The sequence below is a fragment of the Dama dama genome, chromosome 5 (genome assembly GCF_033118175.1).
Source record: "Dama dama isolate Ldn47 chromosome 5, ASM3311817v1, whole genome shotgun sequence".
In the NCBI taxonomy this organism is placed as follows: domain Eukaryota; kingdom Metazoa; phylum Chordata; class Mammalia; order Artiodactyla; family Cervidae; genus Dama; species Dama dama.
In genome coordinates, this window is record NC_083685.1 from 65,312,099 (window position 1) to 65,329,320 (window position 17,222).

The 17,222-nt window shown below is 41.2% G+C and overlaps 1 pseudogene; it reads right to left on the reverse strand.

The window, feature by feature from the left end:
• Nucleotides 1-12,810: 12,810 nt before the first annotated feature.
• LOC133055816 (small ribosomal subunit protein uS8-like) lies at nucleotides 12,811-16,612 on the reverse strand (annotated as a pseudogene).
• Between the last annotated feature and the right edge of the window lie 610 nt (nucleotides 16,613-17,222).

Below are 17,222 nucleotides of genomic sequence, written 5' to 3' on the forward strand. Positions count from 1 at the left end.
AAGGAATAAATTGATGTAAAGGGTCCAGCATGGTTCATGGCACCCAGATAATTAACCTTTAGTGATTATTGTCAACAAGAAAGACATAAGATGAGACTCTACCCAACTTCAATATTACAAGGAAGACTTTGAACTTGTTCCCAAAACAATATGGCACCACTGTAGAATCTTTTAGGAAAAAGAAGCTTTCTTGTACCACTTATACAAAAAGCTCACTAGATTATTACAGATTCTTATATGACCATTTGAACCTCTGCTTGGATTTGTTTTCCCTTCCTTTTTGTGTTTGTGATTCAAACTTAAAATACTTGAACAAATTAACCAGAATGTAAATACACTCCTCTAAATCTTTGAGAAACTCTGATCCATAATGATTTGTCAGTAACCTGTGTGTTCTGTGGTGAGCATCGTATTAGCCTCCAGCCTTTCTGGAGAACTAACAGTAGCTCTGAGTTTAATGATGTGATAAACTCTGTCAATTACTTCTTTGACAGGTGAACCTTGTGAAAATTCAATATTCAAAAGTTTTATTAAATATATAGGATTGACTAATTTCAACTAGTATACTATTCTTCTTGGACATTTTCCCAGTTCCCTTCATTTTTAGCTCTTTTAAGTAAAAGTTATAACTCTACTATGCTTTTGGTTTGGCAATGAGCAATATGTTTCCATTGTTATATCTCTATTTTACAACTTTCCAGAATTGTTTGGTGCACTTTTTAGAATATGAGTCACTTGCTATCTTCACACTGTGGTTTTGAAAGTGTTTTTATAACCCTTCTGAGTGGAATGTTTCTCTGAAATTTTGCTCCCTACTCCTCCCCTCCTTCCTTTCCCTAATTCTTTTGAGTTTGTCTTTGTTAAACATAATCTTGAAGCAGAGTAAACTGTGTTATCTGACTCTCCCTGCTCACCAAGGTCCTAGGAATAAGCATTTCTGAGATAATCAAGAGGGGAAAAAAAAAGCCACTGATGTCATTAGCTTCCACAAAGGAAAATAAATCAGTCTTGTGAGGTAATATTGGGATTTCTAGAAGATGATTATATTCCAGGCTTTGTTTTTAAAGGGGGGAGGGGGGCTGGGGGCCAGCTCTCTGCCTAACAAACAGTAAAGGCATCCATTTTCTTTTCTTTCGTTGGAGTTTATGTTTCCCCAGGAGGGAGAGAGACAGACCAGGCAACATCTTCTTGCCAATGTGAATTAACTCTTCACTGACCAGATTCTTTGGACATCCACTTCCCACCCATTAGTTTTCTGAGTAACAAAGATTTTGTTGTACTTGGGACTAACATAGGTCTTTTGTTCAAAAAGCTCAACACAAAATTTTGAAATAAGAACTGTAATCCTACACTTTGCAAGCTGATTTTAATAACCACTCCCTACTGCTTTTACAAGCACAGAGATGGATCAAAGATCCACCAATGCTGCAAATTAAAAGATAACCTCTGTGGATTAGCATATGTGATGGAGAGCAGACACTCTCCTTGTCACCATGCACCTGTGATCCCGTTGAGTCCTAATAGGAATCCTTTGAGAAGATATTTTGGTCCTCATCTTAGAAGGTCAGAGAGGTTGGATCAGTTCTCCAAGGTTACCAACTACTAAGAAGAAGGTACAGGGGTTTGACTCAGACCTGCCTGACTTTAAATATACAGTAGCAGACAGAGCAGAATCCTTTGGAATATTCTGTTCCCCAGTTTGGGTTTCATTTGAGTTCTCTAATGAGTGAAAATAATGGACAGGGAAGCCTGGTGTGTTGCAGTCCATGGGGTCACAAAGAGTCGGACACAACTAAGCAACTGAACTGAACTGAATGAGTAAATGGTTCACACTCAAAGAACTCTCATAGACGAGACCAGTACTGGTTTTCTTTGAATCATCTAGTTCTCATAAACCAACCACTACAAGGCAGGTCCCACATGTTTCTTGGATGACTGACTATTGGGCACTCATGTCCGAGTCTTTGCAACCCCATGGATTGTAGCCCTCCAGGCTCCTATGTCCATGGGATTTTAGTGTGTGAGGGCTTCAGTAATTGCAGCATGTAGACAAGATTACTGGAGTAGGTTGACATTTCCTCCTCCAGGGGATCTTCCTAACCCAGGGATCAAACCCATATCTCCTGCATTTGCAGGTGGCTTCTTTACCACTGAGCCACTTGGTTAGGAGAAATTTTTATTGTCATAATTAGTGTCAGATTTCTAAATTTCCAAGGATAAGGACCGTTGTTTTACCTGTTTATCCTGGCACTTAGCTTGTTGCTTGGCACACAGTATATGCTAAATAAACATTTGTTTGAATGAGTGTATTAGTCAGGGTTCTCCAGAGAAACACAACCGATAGGATATTGATTGATTGATTGGAATTGGCCCACATGATTATGGAGGTCAGTAAGTCCAATCTGTAGGGAGGAAGCAGGCTCGGGACCCAGAAAGAGCCAATGGTCCATGTAAGAGCCCTCAGGCAGGAAGCATCAATATTGCAGATGAAGTCCAAAGGTAGTCTGCCTGAAATTTCTCTCTTACTTGGAGGAGGGTCCATCCTTTTTCTTCTATTTGGTCCTTCAACTGATTGGATGAGGCCCACTGACAGTATGGAAGGCAATCTGCTTTACTCTATCAATTAAAATGTTAATCTCATCCAAAAAAAACAGTTGTAGCAACACCCAGAATGTTTGACTGGGCACACTTGGCCCAGCCAGGTTAATGCATAAAATTAACCATCACAATGAGTGAATGAGAAGCTGCAGTTTCTGGACTGTGGTAAAGCGAGTAGAATGTCAGGCATTGGTCTCTTACTGCAGACTTCAGTTAAAATGACATCTTGCTAATAAAAAGGGCTCTTCTTCCTGTGGGGTAGCTCCAACAGACCTCAGATTCTGATGCCAAGGTTCTGAGAGAAACTTTTTTGGGCCCCTTGTACCCAAGTGATCAGTTATCACTGAATCAAGTGAATTAAAGTGGTTGATACAGGTCCCATGCTTTCCAAATTAAGGGGTAAGTATTTTTTAGGAGTCAGAATCCTAAAAGCATGTTAAGAACCCAGCTTTTCCAAGACCTATTGGAAAAATTAACCTTTATGTTGCCCAAGTATACATAGTCATATTTAAGACTACTTTCTTTAGTTGTTTTAATGCAATTTGGTGGTTACTGTGGATCTCTGAAATTTGTAGACTATATATTCTCTAAAATCATAACTCATGTCATGTAGTCTGGGATCAGTTTTCTAGATTTACATGTTAAAAATGTGCTGCAAAGTGAAGAAGCTGAGGAACATGTCTTTTCTTGAGATTTAAGTAGTATTTCTTTTTGTTATTCACATACAAATTAACTTTCTACTGCACCTTTTCAGACAAAAAGTGATTAGAGAAAAAAGTTTTATTAAGGACATTAGCATTCTGCTCACTCAGGGTTGACATCTGCATAAATTCCTACTGTAGCCAGTTTTGTTTCACCTCACCAAGTTTACCGCTATAGTTGTTCTCATATTCTAAAATTATTTTAACTTTTTATTTATATAAATACATACACTTAATTTTAAAAATAAATTTGAATTTTTAAAAGCTTATACCTATAATAAATACAGCAGTCTCTTATCTTCCTTTTACCTCATCCCCCAGTTCTCCTCCTTAAAAACAACCCCTTTGAACAGTCTTAACCATTTTGCTATTAGTTGTTTCATGTTTCTAAAAAATTACCCTATTTCTGCTATTTCTCTTTTAATTATTTCTTTTCTTTATTGAAAAAGGTAATATATCAACATAGTTCAAAATTCAAAAGAAAAAAGGTAGAAACAATGAACAGTCTCCTTACCCTGCTCCTGAATCTCTACAATTCCCTCTTTGCAGGCAACCAACATCACTCACCCCTCATATATTTTTCCCGAGATTGTCTTGCATACACACACACACGGCTGTTTACTGATCAGATTGGGAATTATCTGTTGACTCTCAGTCACGGGAGATGAGAATTTAGCTTTCTCTCTTACACTCTGTTTTCTTGCTTTCCTTCTCTATGGCTTAGCTATAGGACACGTCTTCATTAAGTCATTGTTTATCGTATAAAGACCGTATAAAAGCTGTCACTCCCAAGCCACATAGTTATATGCTGCATTTCATCTTAAGTAAGTAAAGTTGCTCAGTCGTGTCCGACTCTTTGCGACCCCACAGACTGTAGCCTACCCGGCTCCTCTGTCCATGGGATTTTCCAGGCAAGAGTACTGGAGTGGGTTGCCATTTCCTTCTCCCAGAGCTGATAAACACTGCACTTTTTCCTTTAGGTTTTCTATGAGCCTATTGTTACTATCTTCTCCAGCTGTTCCAGCAGATGTGTCACATGGTCTACTCCAGTTTGGGCTGTTTTTGTTTTGTTTGTTTCTCTTGTTTTTCTCCACCCCCAGTGAACTGCTGTTTAGGGACTTGCTTCTGTCGATTCTCCCATGTTGGATTCTCTTTTCCTGGACCCCAGTATCTTTTTCTTTCTTGATTTAATTGTTTTTTCTTCAAGGGGTTTTTGAAAAAGGGTATGTGCAAGGTACATTTTGAGTCCTTGTATCTCTGAAAATGTCTTGATTCTACCCAGGCGTTTCATAGTCTGGCTGGGTATAAAATCCCTACCTGAAAATAATTTCTCCCAAAACTTTGAAGGCTCCTCCCTTACCCTTTCTTGCTACTGAAAAGTCCTTTGTTGTTCCCTTTCTCCATCTCTTTCAGGGTTTTTTCTTCCTATGTATTCTGCTCTTTCACAGTGATTTGCCATGATCTGAGTGTTTTTTCATTAATTATTTTGATTATTTGGCCCTTTTTAATATGAAAACTCATGCCTTTCATTTCTGAGAAAATGTGTTTTATTTTCACTTAACTAACTCCTTCTGTTTCATTTTCTCCTGTTTTCTCTCCCGCAACTCTGCTTAGCTGAACAACACGCCACTTAAATTGATCTGATTTTCTTATCTTTCTTTCTACTGAGATCTTTGTTTTCAAATTTTTAATTTCCAATGTGTCATTCTTGATTTTTTTAATTTTTGAGAAAATACCTTGTCATTTCATGGATGCAGTCTCTCCTTGTTTGGCTCGGAAGATATTAAATACAGTGGATTTTTTAAACCTTTTTATAGTCCCTGTATTGTTTCTGTGGCCTCTGGGTTCCATTTTTTCAATTTGTTTGTTTCAGACTGTTCTCACATGTTTGGAGAAGTTTGACTGTCCACACACCATTAAGTGAAGCTCTAAAACCTTTGATTGCAGGCTTTGTGTGATGGGTTTGGTAACTGGTAGACCTTCTTTGAAGAATGATCTGGCAGTGAGCCAAGTTTTTCTTTGAGAGACTCCTAAAGGCAGTGTGGGAAGGATTTTTCTTTAATGGGAATACTTAGTTTCTTCTATGACTACATCTCCTAAGAATACTTCTGCTTTGGAGAGATACAATTAATTTCCACCATTCTGAGAGCATGAAAAAGAATGGGATCTGGAGTGCCTATCGTTCAGTGTACAGACTTCATTTTAATCTTCAGCTTTCAGTTTGGTGTGCTCTGACCTCCCAGGAGTTGTCTGGTGACCTCAGATTAAATACTCCTTGTGAATATTAATTTTTTAACTTTTTCCCTAGCCACAGGACTGGGTGTGTGTAGTGGAACTAGCCATATAATAATATTAAGAATTTGGACTCTGCAGCCAGAAAGTTTGGGTACAAATCTTGGTTCCACTGGTTACTAGCTATGTGATCTTGGTCAAGTTTCCTAAATCCTGTAGTTCATGACTCCATGCTAAAGGTGAACAGTGAAATGCCCAGGGCATGTTGAGATTTTATTTCTCTTTAACCTGAATTATTGATTTTATATTTTTAAAATGATTGCTCTTGTACAACCAAACCAATGAAAGCACAAAGGAATACAATTGCACACATGATCTTTCTGCAAAGATGGTGTGGAGTTTCCCACTGAACTAAATCATTGTTCACAGAATTTGGCAAAAAGAAAAGGAAAAAGTCTCCAAACAAATAGCCTATTGAGAAATATACCATGGCCTGAGGATGATGCAATGGCAAATTGCAACATGGAAAGAAGCCCTGAATGAAAATTTTGTGTTACAAAAGGATCAAAAGCAGTGCAATGAAATGGCAAGGAAACAATATTTATTTTGAAATCTTACTCATTTTTCATATGCAGTATTTTTAACAAGTCGTTTGTTTCCAGTTCACCACTATACTCCATACTTAGAATTATCCTGGGCGAGTCCTCAGCTGCTGAATTGTTTTTACTTCTGGGAAAGGTGTGACTGTGGGATGCAGAGAAGCTGACAATGAGCACAGTAAAAATGGAAGCAGAGCAACTGCCCCCAGAAAAGTGCAGGAGAGGAGAGATGTGGGCAGGCTTTGGTCAAACTCACCGACCACCCAGTTCAAGGAGGAGACAGGCCTGGGGCTCTGTCCCTCAGCGAGCCTAGGCTGAGCGCTGAAAGTGGCCCTGAACCCCTCCACCTAGAATTTCTCTTCTGCAGCTTTTCTGGCTCAGAACCATAGAAAATACGAAGGGTTTGAATGAAATCTAGAATATGAAAATATGTACTTTCTAAGGCTCACTTGCCAATTTCTTTGTCACTTACTTAATTTTTGATTTATCTATGATATTAATATATATATATATATATATAGCAAACTTCTTATATGTAAAGAAAACATTTTAAATAAGAGAACTTTGAAAAGGTGTTTGTACAAGGATTTTTTCCCATTTGTTTATGATATTCTTTTACCCACATTAGAGGTTGGTTAAGTAAGTTATGCTACATCCATAAAACAGCATACTCTGCAACCATGCACTGAAAATTGGGCTTATAGAACCAAACAATTCCGTAAGGGAAGTTATCCATGACATGTTATTGGTAGGAGGTGAAAGAAATGATATATTACTGTGAATTGTGTTGTTTTAATAATCACTGTTTTAATAATATGTTTGACTAGAAAAGCATATAACATGATGCTAAATTGTCTAGTAATCATTTCTCTGTAGTAGGATAATAGATGATAGTTGAGTTTTTGCTAAGAACTTGCTTTTGAAACTAGGAAAAAATGTATATGGCTAAAAAGTGACCAAAGACTGGCAGTGGTAAGCACAAAATTAGAAGAAAATGACCTTAATATACACTTAGTGGAGAATCATGACTGACTGAAATTAAAACCATAGAAAACTTCTTTGAAAGAACTTAAAATGTTCATTTTCCATTTTCTCAAATGAAACCCGTTTAATAGGCTTAAAGATATAAAAGTAATGTTTCTTGAATTACAAAGTCTAGTGATATACAGTCATTGATTCAATTGCATCGTTAAAAAATCTTTAAACGGTATTCCCAAATTATTGGTTTTTCCAGTTCTAATCTAGCACTTACTCAAACTTCTTTAAAAGATTTTCAGTTGATATAAATTCTGTGCATTGCAGGCACTTTGTTCTCTTCAAGAAATCAGTCCACACTGAAGGGTGGAGAGGTTGCTATTCATGATACAGAGTCAATATTTCAGGCAGATTCTTGGAAGAATTGTGTCATTGTGAGTGGCATGGCTCAGAAAACAGACTCACACACTACAGTATAGATTTTCCGTTTCTTGTTTGCTGTTTAAAATTATCCCTATACTTGTTATCTGGAAGGCAATAGTCTTAGTAGTTGGACTACTCAGAGAAAAACTCTGTGGGACTTCCCTGGTGGTTCAGTGGCTAAACTGTGCTTCCACTGCAAGGGCTGCGGGTTTGATCCCTGCTCAGGGAATTAAGATCCCCCATGCCTCTTGGAGTGGGAAAAAAAAAACACCTGTGTGATATGCTGTGCTATTACGATCTACCTTAGTGTATGAATTTGAGTTTATTTTCACTTGACTATTTGAGGAAGCATTTTTTTATGTCATTCTTCTGATGAAATCCAAAATTTATAGATGTGTGTGTGTGTGTGTGTGTGTGTATGTTTAATCACTCATTCCTGCCTAGCTCTTGGCAACCCCGTGGACTGTAGCCCGCCAGGCTCCTCTGTCCATGGCATTCTCCAGGCAAGAGTACTAGAGTGGGTTGCCGTTCCCTTCTCCAGGGGATCTTCCCAACCCAGGGATCAAACCCAGGTTTCCTGCACTGTAGGCAGATTCTTTACTGTCTGAGCCACCAAGGAAGGTCCATAGATGTATACAAATATATATTTATTTATAGGGCCTTTTACTAGAAAAGATAGTCCTAACTCATAGTATTTGTAAAGATGTTAATATTAATGAAGGCTCCTTATAATCCTGGGTCGTAACACTGATAAAAGCACCAACCTTGTGAAGTATTCGTCCAGCCTTCCAGATAATCTGCAATGGATTTGAATTTCTGACTCCCAGATGTCTGCATGTGGCAGACATGTCTGTGCCTGAATCCGGTGCACGTGAGCCGTGTACATTTCCCCTCCAGCCCCAGGGCTTTGTTCGGATGAGGCACGTGTCTCTGCACAAAGGCATCCCCTCAGGCAGGCTCTCGCTTCATCTGCATCTCCAATACAGATGCGCGTTTGTGTGACCGGGGAGGCATTAATGGTGCCTGCAGCTGGGATGTGGCTGGTACATTTCAATCCACCACGTAGCAAAATACATGCTGAAGTGAATGGCTTGATTGGTGGTGTTAACACTCTTTGCCTTTTAATTAAAGTGGAGGCGGGGGAAGGGTTGGGGAGAAGGAGGAAGAAGAAAGAGGAGACAAAACAAGGTGTAATCAGGCCCAGGGATAAAGTAACTTTCATTCCCAATGAAACAAGCAATTAATCTACATAAATACATTAGTCACTATTCCTGTTGCCATCATTGAGGAGAAATGAAAACACAGTTTTAAAATGCATGAGGAGGATTGAGCACTAGCAATGGCATGTTTAACAGGACCTCAGCTCAGCGAGGTGAAGGCTGGTGGTGGAAGAAGAGTGGCTTTGTGGGTAGTTCGTTTAGAAGCATCTGCTAGCAGTAGTTTTTTCTCAACCCAGCTATCCTGCTGCAACAGCCACCAAACACGCGTTGGTCAGCGCCAACCATCTGCTTTTTGAGTGCTAAGCACATTCTTCCACAAGCTCAATTGTAGGCACGCTCTGGAGCTTTCCTTCCTTCTGGGAAATTTGATGGGAATCACGGTGGGTCTGGGAAACGTCTTCAGAGGCCCCACATATGAGGCACAGATTGAGCCCTACGCAAGAGGCTAAGACCAGCCAAGTCCTTCACCCCTGTTCATGGCCCTGAGAAACGGACACTTTCTTCTGATGGCTCAGAGAGCTACTGGCAGGCTGCTCTAACCAGATCCTAAGCAGACACTTGGCTAATACTTACTTAATGGCCACACGTGGCTAATACACTTATTTAATACTCATAACCAGCTCACCATTAATAGCTTTTTATCAACGAGGAAATGGAGGCTTAGGAAAGGTAAGTGGCTTGTCCAGGATGGCCTGACTAGTAAGGGGTGTGGCTAGCTTTAGAATGGAGGCTGCTGGCTACAGATGAGCATACCCAGCTTCTGGAAAGAGTCAGGGTTTTCTGTGCTCAAATATAAGCCATTAGAGGTATGTACCCCATACATATTTGATATTTGATCTTGTTTTACGTAGCTCTGTATCCCTCACAGTTCCTACCTCAATGCTTTTCACATAGAGTTTCAGTAAACATGCATTAAATTAGCTAACAGAAGGAAAACGGTACATCTTGGTTCAGGGGTTGGAGTTGTTAGTTCTGCTTGTAAAATAATTTTCTTTTGAAAGGTTTCAAAGTTACATAAAAAGTAAATTTCTTTCTACAAAACATAGAATAGTATAATGAACCTACCTAAATTCAAACCCAGTGTCAATAATTAGCAACATTTTGCCAGCCTTGTCCATTCCCTGCCAACTTTTTGCTGTTTTGGTTTTTGCTGCTAAATTTTTTTAATTAATTTATTTTTATTGAAGGATAATTGCTTTACAGAATTTTGCTGTTTTCTGTCAAACCTCAACATGGATCAGTATACATATATCTCCTCCCTTTTAAAACTCCCTCCCATCTTCCTCCCCATCCCACCCCTCTAGGTGGATACAGAGCCCCTGTTTGAGTTTTGTTCTTTGCTGATATATTTTAAAGTGAATCCGAGGTAGCTCATTTCAATTATAAATGCTCAGTATAAATAGCAAAGACTTATAAAAACAACCTCATAATTACCATGTAATTATCATACCTAATCACATTAGCAATAATATTTTAATATCATCTGATACTTCAAGCTGATTGTCACAAAGGCATTTATTGATTATTTCTTTTTGGCTGTGCTGGTCTTCGTTGCTGTGCTCGGGCTTTCTCCAGCTGCAGCGAGCAGAGGCCGCTCTCTAGCTGTGTCCATGGGCTTCTCTCTGCGGTGGCGTCTCTTGTGCAGAGCGCAGGCTCCAGGCACACGGGCTTCAGTAGTTCAGCATGCAGCCTCAGGAGTTGTGGCTCACAGGCTTTTAAGTTGACTTTGGCATATGGAATCTTCTCGGACCAGGGATGGGGCCCATATCCCTTGCCCTGGCAAGCGGATTCTTATCCACTGGACCACCAGGGAAGTTCACAAAAGCATTCTTTAATACCTTAGTTTGTGGAATCAGAATGGAACTTACCTGCACATTGCGTTTGGTTGTCTCGTGTTTTTTTCTCTTATACCCCCACCCATGACTTTATTTTTAGTACTTTTTCTTTTTTCTTCCTTTTTTCCTTCTTTCCTTCCTCCCATTCCTCCTTCCCCTTTTTTCCCTCCTTCCCTTCCTTTTTCTTTTCTATTTTCCCCTAGAAACCAGGGAATTTGTTTCATTATGGTGATTTTCTTTCTTTCTTTTTTTTTTTTTACCATATTGTGCGGCATGCAAGACTTTAGTTTCCTGACTATGGATGGAACCCACGCCTTATCCTCTGCAGTGAAAGTATGGAGTCTTAACCAATGGACCACCAAGGAATTCTTCTCATCCCAGTGTTTTTGCTTAGAGTAACAGGCGCTTGTTTTTGGGGTTCATTCATCTGGCTGCACTGGGTCTGCGTTGCAGTGCCCAGGCTCTTCTTAGGTGCGTGGGCTCCTCTCATCGTGGCGCCTAGGCTCAGTCATTGTGACATGCTGGCCTGGTTGCCCCAAGGCATGTAGGATCTTAGTTCCCCAACCAGGGATTGAACCCATGTCCCCTGCATTGGAAGGTGGATCCTTAACCTCTGGACCACCAGGAAAGTCTGCTCATCTCAGTGATTTTTAACTGACTCTGGAAACACTTCCTAGAGGGTATTGGTGGTGCCCAGCTGTCAGGGGTTCTTCACTCCCAGTATCCTCTGGGACGGTGTCTCTGTTGATGGGATTCTGGGTTAGCTCATAATTGTTCCTCCAGCACACAGATGTGTATAAAGGGCTTCCGTGTGCCCGCCCTGTATCCAGTGTGGGGGATACAGCAGCGTCTCAGTGGGGCTACAGCTGGACCGGGACAGAAGGCAGAACGCCGATGGCTCCATCGTCAAGTTCAAAGCCCTAGGAAAGGAATGCAGGTGACACATTCTCACGGTGGTCTCAGGAAAATCAGACCCGGAAGTGCCAGGTCACAGATGTGAGCAGCCCACCACCCCTCCTTTCTCCACCTTCCAGCTCAGATTCCTGCTCCCCTCAAAGCCGTCTGGGGTGCCCTCTCTGCGGCTACCGCAGAAACTGCTGTGAGGGCAGCCTCCTTCTCAGGGAGACATCTGCGCTCACCGTCTGCTCGCCCATCCGGTGACGCTGCATCAGTGAAGCTGCAGTTTGACAATGTGACAGCGATGATGCCGTTGGTGGTCGGCCGGAAAGTGCGGTCAGTGCCTTTCATTTGCCAGAAAGGCAACCCTCCCCCTCCACCCCTGTCTTTTCCAGCTTCAGCCTGAGACCCAAGTTCAATGGAGACAGACAGTGCCTATGTGTCTCCTAGGCTTGTCGGGTTATCATTAGGGGTGGGGCTTCCCTGGTTCATCGGCAGGATCCTCCAGGGTGTCCGAGGGAGGGAGTCCTTGTCAGTCTGTTTATCAGGTCACCAGCCTCCCTACAAGGTGGTGGCCAGCCCACTACCACTCTGATTCCTCAGGAACTATTTCCTGGGAACAGGGCGATTATTTTAGTAATATACCCACCTATACCTTTTAATAAATTTCATTATTTTAAAAATCCTGTCTTTTCTTTATATAAAATGCAAGGAACTGACTGGTACCTAAAGAATAAGCCCCGTGAAGATGCAGAGAGCGCTGCTGTACATCAGCGATGAGCTGTCAGCAAGTGAGATTCTTGCTAGAGAGACAGATACAGTAGAGATAAACCCTCAAGGACGAATAAATCATGCCTCCTAAGTCAACCTTATCAAATGCATTCAAGATATTGATCGCTGCTACATCTGAACAAAGCTCAGACAACTGTTTAATGGCCGGTTACCTCCAGGAGGCTTAAAGGATCCCCGTTCCCACCTCTTTGTCAAGAGCCTCTGCAATAACAATTGCAGTTGTTATTGAGTCCATTAGGTATTAGTCCAGTGTATTGAGTCCATTAGGTGGTTATTGGAAATGGTGTGCGTAATGGGGTGATCTCCTCTCTTGACACTCCGTCTGTGAGAATTTCTAACACTGCAGTTACCATGGCCTTGCTGTGACCTGGATGGGCAAAACTCCTGGAAGCAGGATGGGGAATAATGGGGGAAGGAGATGTGGGTAGATCTAGGGTATCACATTGGGATGAGGTGGGGGTGAGTGGGTGCTGCTGTGTTCAGGGGTCTATAATATTTTTTGGTCCTCTGAGGCATTTTCTTTGGATGTATTACATCCCTAGAAAAAGAATCCAAGGACTTCCCCTCCTCTGTGTTTTCATCTTGCTTCTTCATGGTCCATGATGTCAGCTGAGGTTGTCAGTACAATGAAACCAAACTGATGGGATGGGAGAAGGCTGTTTGGGCATTTTTCTGGATCTTTGAGGTGTACATCAAATCTGCGGCTGACCATTCCACCCTTACTCAGCCTGCCTGTGAGATTCACAACAATTCTCCCAGCCCTGTGATCATCGATGATTTCAAATTAGCCAATGTTACCATGCTTCTGAGAGTTCTCAGAAACATGGTGGAGAGTTGTGACAAAACGTGGTCCACTGGAGAAGGGAATGGCAAACCACTTCCGTATTCTTACCTTGAGAACCCCATAAACAGCATGAAAAGGCAAAAAGATAAGACACTGAAAGATGAACTCCCCGGGTCGGTAGATGCCCAATATGCTACTGGAGAAGAGTGGAGAAATAACACCAGAAAAAATGAAGAGTTGGTACCAAAGCAAAAACAATGCTCAGTTTTGGATGTGACATGATGGAAGGAGGAGAAGGCAATGGCACCCTACCCCAGTACTCTTGCCTGGAAAATCCCATGGATGGAGGAGCCTGGTAGGCTGCAGTCCATGGGGTGCGAAGAGTTGGACACAACTGAGTGACTTCATTTCCACTTTTCACTTTCATGCATTGGACAAGGAAATGGCAACCCACTCCAGTGTTCTTGCCTGGAGAATCCCAGGGACGGGGGAGCCTGGTGGGCTGCTGTCTCTGGGGCCGCACAGAGTCGGACACAACTGATGTGACTTAGCAGCGGCAGCAGGTGATGGAAGGAAAGTTAGATGCTAAAAAGAACCATATTGCATAGGAAACTGGAATGTTAGGTCCATGATTCAAGGTAAATTGAAAGTGGTCAAACAGGAGATGACAAGAGTGAACATCGACATTTTAGGAATCAGCGAACTAACATGGACTGGAATGACTGAATTTAACTCAGATGACCGTTATATCTACTACTGTGGGCAAGAATCCCTTAGAAGAAATGGAGTAGCCCTCATAGTCTACAAAAGAGTCTCAAATGCAGTACTTGGATGCAATCTCAAAAATGACAGAATGATCTCTGTTCGTTTCTAAGACAAACCATTCAATACCACAGTAATCCAAGTTTATGCCCCGACAAGTAATGCTGAAAAAGCTGAAGTTGAATGGTTCTATAAAGATCTACAAGACCTTCTAGAACTAACACCCAAAAAAGGTGTCCTTTTCATCATAGGGGACTGGAATGCAAAAGTAGGAAATTAAAAGATACCAGGAGTAACAGGTAACTTTGGCCTTGGAGTACAGAATGAAGCAGGGCAAAGACTAATAGAGTTTTGCCAAGAGAACGACTGGTCATAGCAAACACCCTCTTCCAACAACACAAGAGAAGGCTCTACACATGGACATCACCAGATGGTCAACACCAAAATCAGATTGATTATATTCTTTGCAGCTGAATGTGGAGAAGCTGTATACAGTTAGCAAAAATAAGACCGGGAGCTGACTGTGGCTCAGATCATGAACTCCTTATTGCCAAATTCAGACTTAAATTGAATAAAGTAGGGAAAACCGCTAGAACATTCAGGTATGACCTAAATCAAATCCCTTATGATTACACAGTGGAAGTGACAAATAGATTCAAGGGATTAGATCTGATAGAGTGCCTGAAGAACTATGAATTCTACAGTTAATGACATTCTACAGGAGGCAGTGATCAAGACCATCCCCAAGAAAAAGAAATGCAAAAAGGCAAAATGGCTGTCTGAGGAGGCCTTACAAATAGCTGAGAAAAGAAGAGAAACTGAAGGTAAAGGAGAAGAGGAAAGATATAAGCATATGAATGCACAGTTCCAAAGAATAGCAAGGAAGATAAGAAAGCCTTCCTCAGTGATCAATACAAAGAAATAGAGGAAAACAACAGAATGGGAAAGACTAGAGATCCTTTCAAGAAAATTAGAGATTCCAAGGGAACTTTTCATGCGAAGATTGGTACAATAAAGGACAGAAATAGTATGGACCTAACAGAAGCAGAAGATATTAAGAAGAGGTGGCAAGAATACACAGAACTATACAAAAAAGATGTTCATGACCCAGATAACCATGATGGTGTGATGACTCCCCTAGAGCCAGACATCCTGGAATGTGAAGGCAGGTGGACTTTAGGAAGCACCACTACGAACAAAGCTAGTGGAGGTGATGGAATTCCAGTTGAGCTATTTCAAATCCTAAAAGATGATGCTATGAAAGTGCTGCACTCAATATGCCAGCAAATTTGGAAAACTCTGCAGTGGTCATAGGACTGGAAAAGGTCAGTTTTCATTCCAGTGCCAAAGAATGTTCAAACTACTGCACAACTGCACTCATCTCACACACTAGCAAAGTGATGCTCAAAATTCTCCAAGCCAGGCTTCTACAAAACATGAACCATGAACTTCCAGGTGTTCAAGCTGGATTTAGAAAGGCAGAGGAACCAGAGATCAAATTGCCAACATCTGCTGGATCATCGAAAAAACAAGAGAGTTCCAGAAAAACATCTATTTCTGTTTTATTGACTATGCCAAAGCCTTTGACTGTGTGGATCACAATAAACTGTGGAAAATTCTGAAAGAGATGGGAACACCAGACCACCTGACCTGCCTCCTGAGAAATCTGTATGCAGGTCAGGAAGCAACAGTTAGAACTGGACATAGAACAACAGAGTGGTTCCAAATAGGAAAAGGAGTACGTCAAGGCTATATGTTGTCACCATGCTTATTTAACTGATATGCAGAGTATAGCATGAGAAACTCTGGGTTGGAAGAAGCCCACAAGCTGGAATCAAGATTGCTGGGAGAAATATCAGTAACCTCAGATATGCAGTTGACACCACCATTATGGCAGAAAGCAAAGAAGAACTAAAGAGCCTGTTGATGAAAGTGAAAGAGGAGACTGAAAAAGTTGGCTTAAAACTCAACGTTCAGAAAACTAAGATCATGGCATTCGGTCGCATCACTTCATGGCAAATAGATGGGGAAACAATGGAAACCGTGAGAGACCTTTTTTTTTTTTTTTTTTGCTTCAAAATCACTGCAGATGGTGATTGCAGCTATGAAGTTAAAAGACACTTGCTCCTTGAAAGAAAAGCTATGACCAACCTAGACAGCATATTAAAAAGCAGAGACATTACTTTACTGACACAGGTCCATGTAGTCAAAGCTATGATTTTTCCAGCAGTCATGTATGGATGTGAGAGTTGGACTATAAAGAAAGCTGAGCACCGAAGAATTGCTGCTTTTGAATTGTGGTGCTGGGGAAGACTCTTGAGAGTCCTTTGGACAGGTAGGAGATCAAACCAGTCAATCCTAAAGGAAATCAGTCCTGAATATTCATTGGAAGGACTGATGCTGAAGCTGAAACTCCAATACTTTGGCCACCTGATGCAAAGAACTGCCTCATTAGAAAAGACCCTGATGCTGGACAAGATTGAAGGCAGGAGAAGAAGGGGACGACAGAGGATGAGATGGTTGGATGGTATCACTGACTGGATGGACCCGAGTTTGAGCAAGCTCCAGGAGTTGTTGATGGACAGGGAGGCCTGGCATGCTGCAGTGCTTGGGGTCGCAAAGAGTCGGACACAACTGAGTGACTGAACCAAAATGAACCATGCTTCATCATCACAGTTGGAAACCTGATGATGACTTTGGAGTATGGCCTGATAAGCACCTGGCAATTGCCTCTCTTTTCAGCATTGTTGATATTCTTGAGAGATTCAGCCAGGACATTCATGCCCATTGTTATAGCAACAGGGAAAGATGGCAGAAAGCAGAAGTCTAGAATTGAGCTTCACACAGGAGAATGGCAGATTTGTGAATTAGTAAAGAGGTGGTAGTGGCAGTATGCTGAATGGATATGCAAATAATCTGATTTCTTTTTAATTTGAATTTTTCTTTTTTCTTTCTTTTTTTTTTGAGAAATACTCCCTTAAAAAATGGTTATCTGAGATGTGACAAATAAATATATGATTCTGATTGAATCTTGGACTGGGAAACACATTATTGAGGCAGTTGGTAAAATTGGAATATGAACTGTAGATTAGATAATAGTACTGTACCAGTAGCCCTTCCCAGATGGAGCTCCTGGTAAAAAACACACTGGCCAATACAGGAGATGTAAGAGATGTGGGTTTGATCCCTAGATCAGGAAGATCCCCTATGGCAACCCACTCCAGTATTCTTGCCTGGAGAATCCCTTCAGTTCATAGGGTCACAAAGAGTCCTGAAGGGACTTAGCATGCATGCACTTTACCAATAATAAAATTCCTGACTTTGGTGACTATGGTTATGTGGGAGCCTTGTTCACACTGAAGTATTTAAGAAAAAAGGAGCACGATGTCCGTGACTCCTTCTCA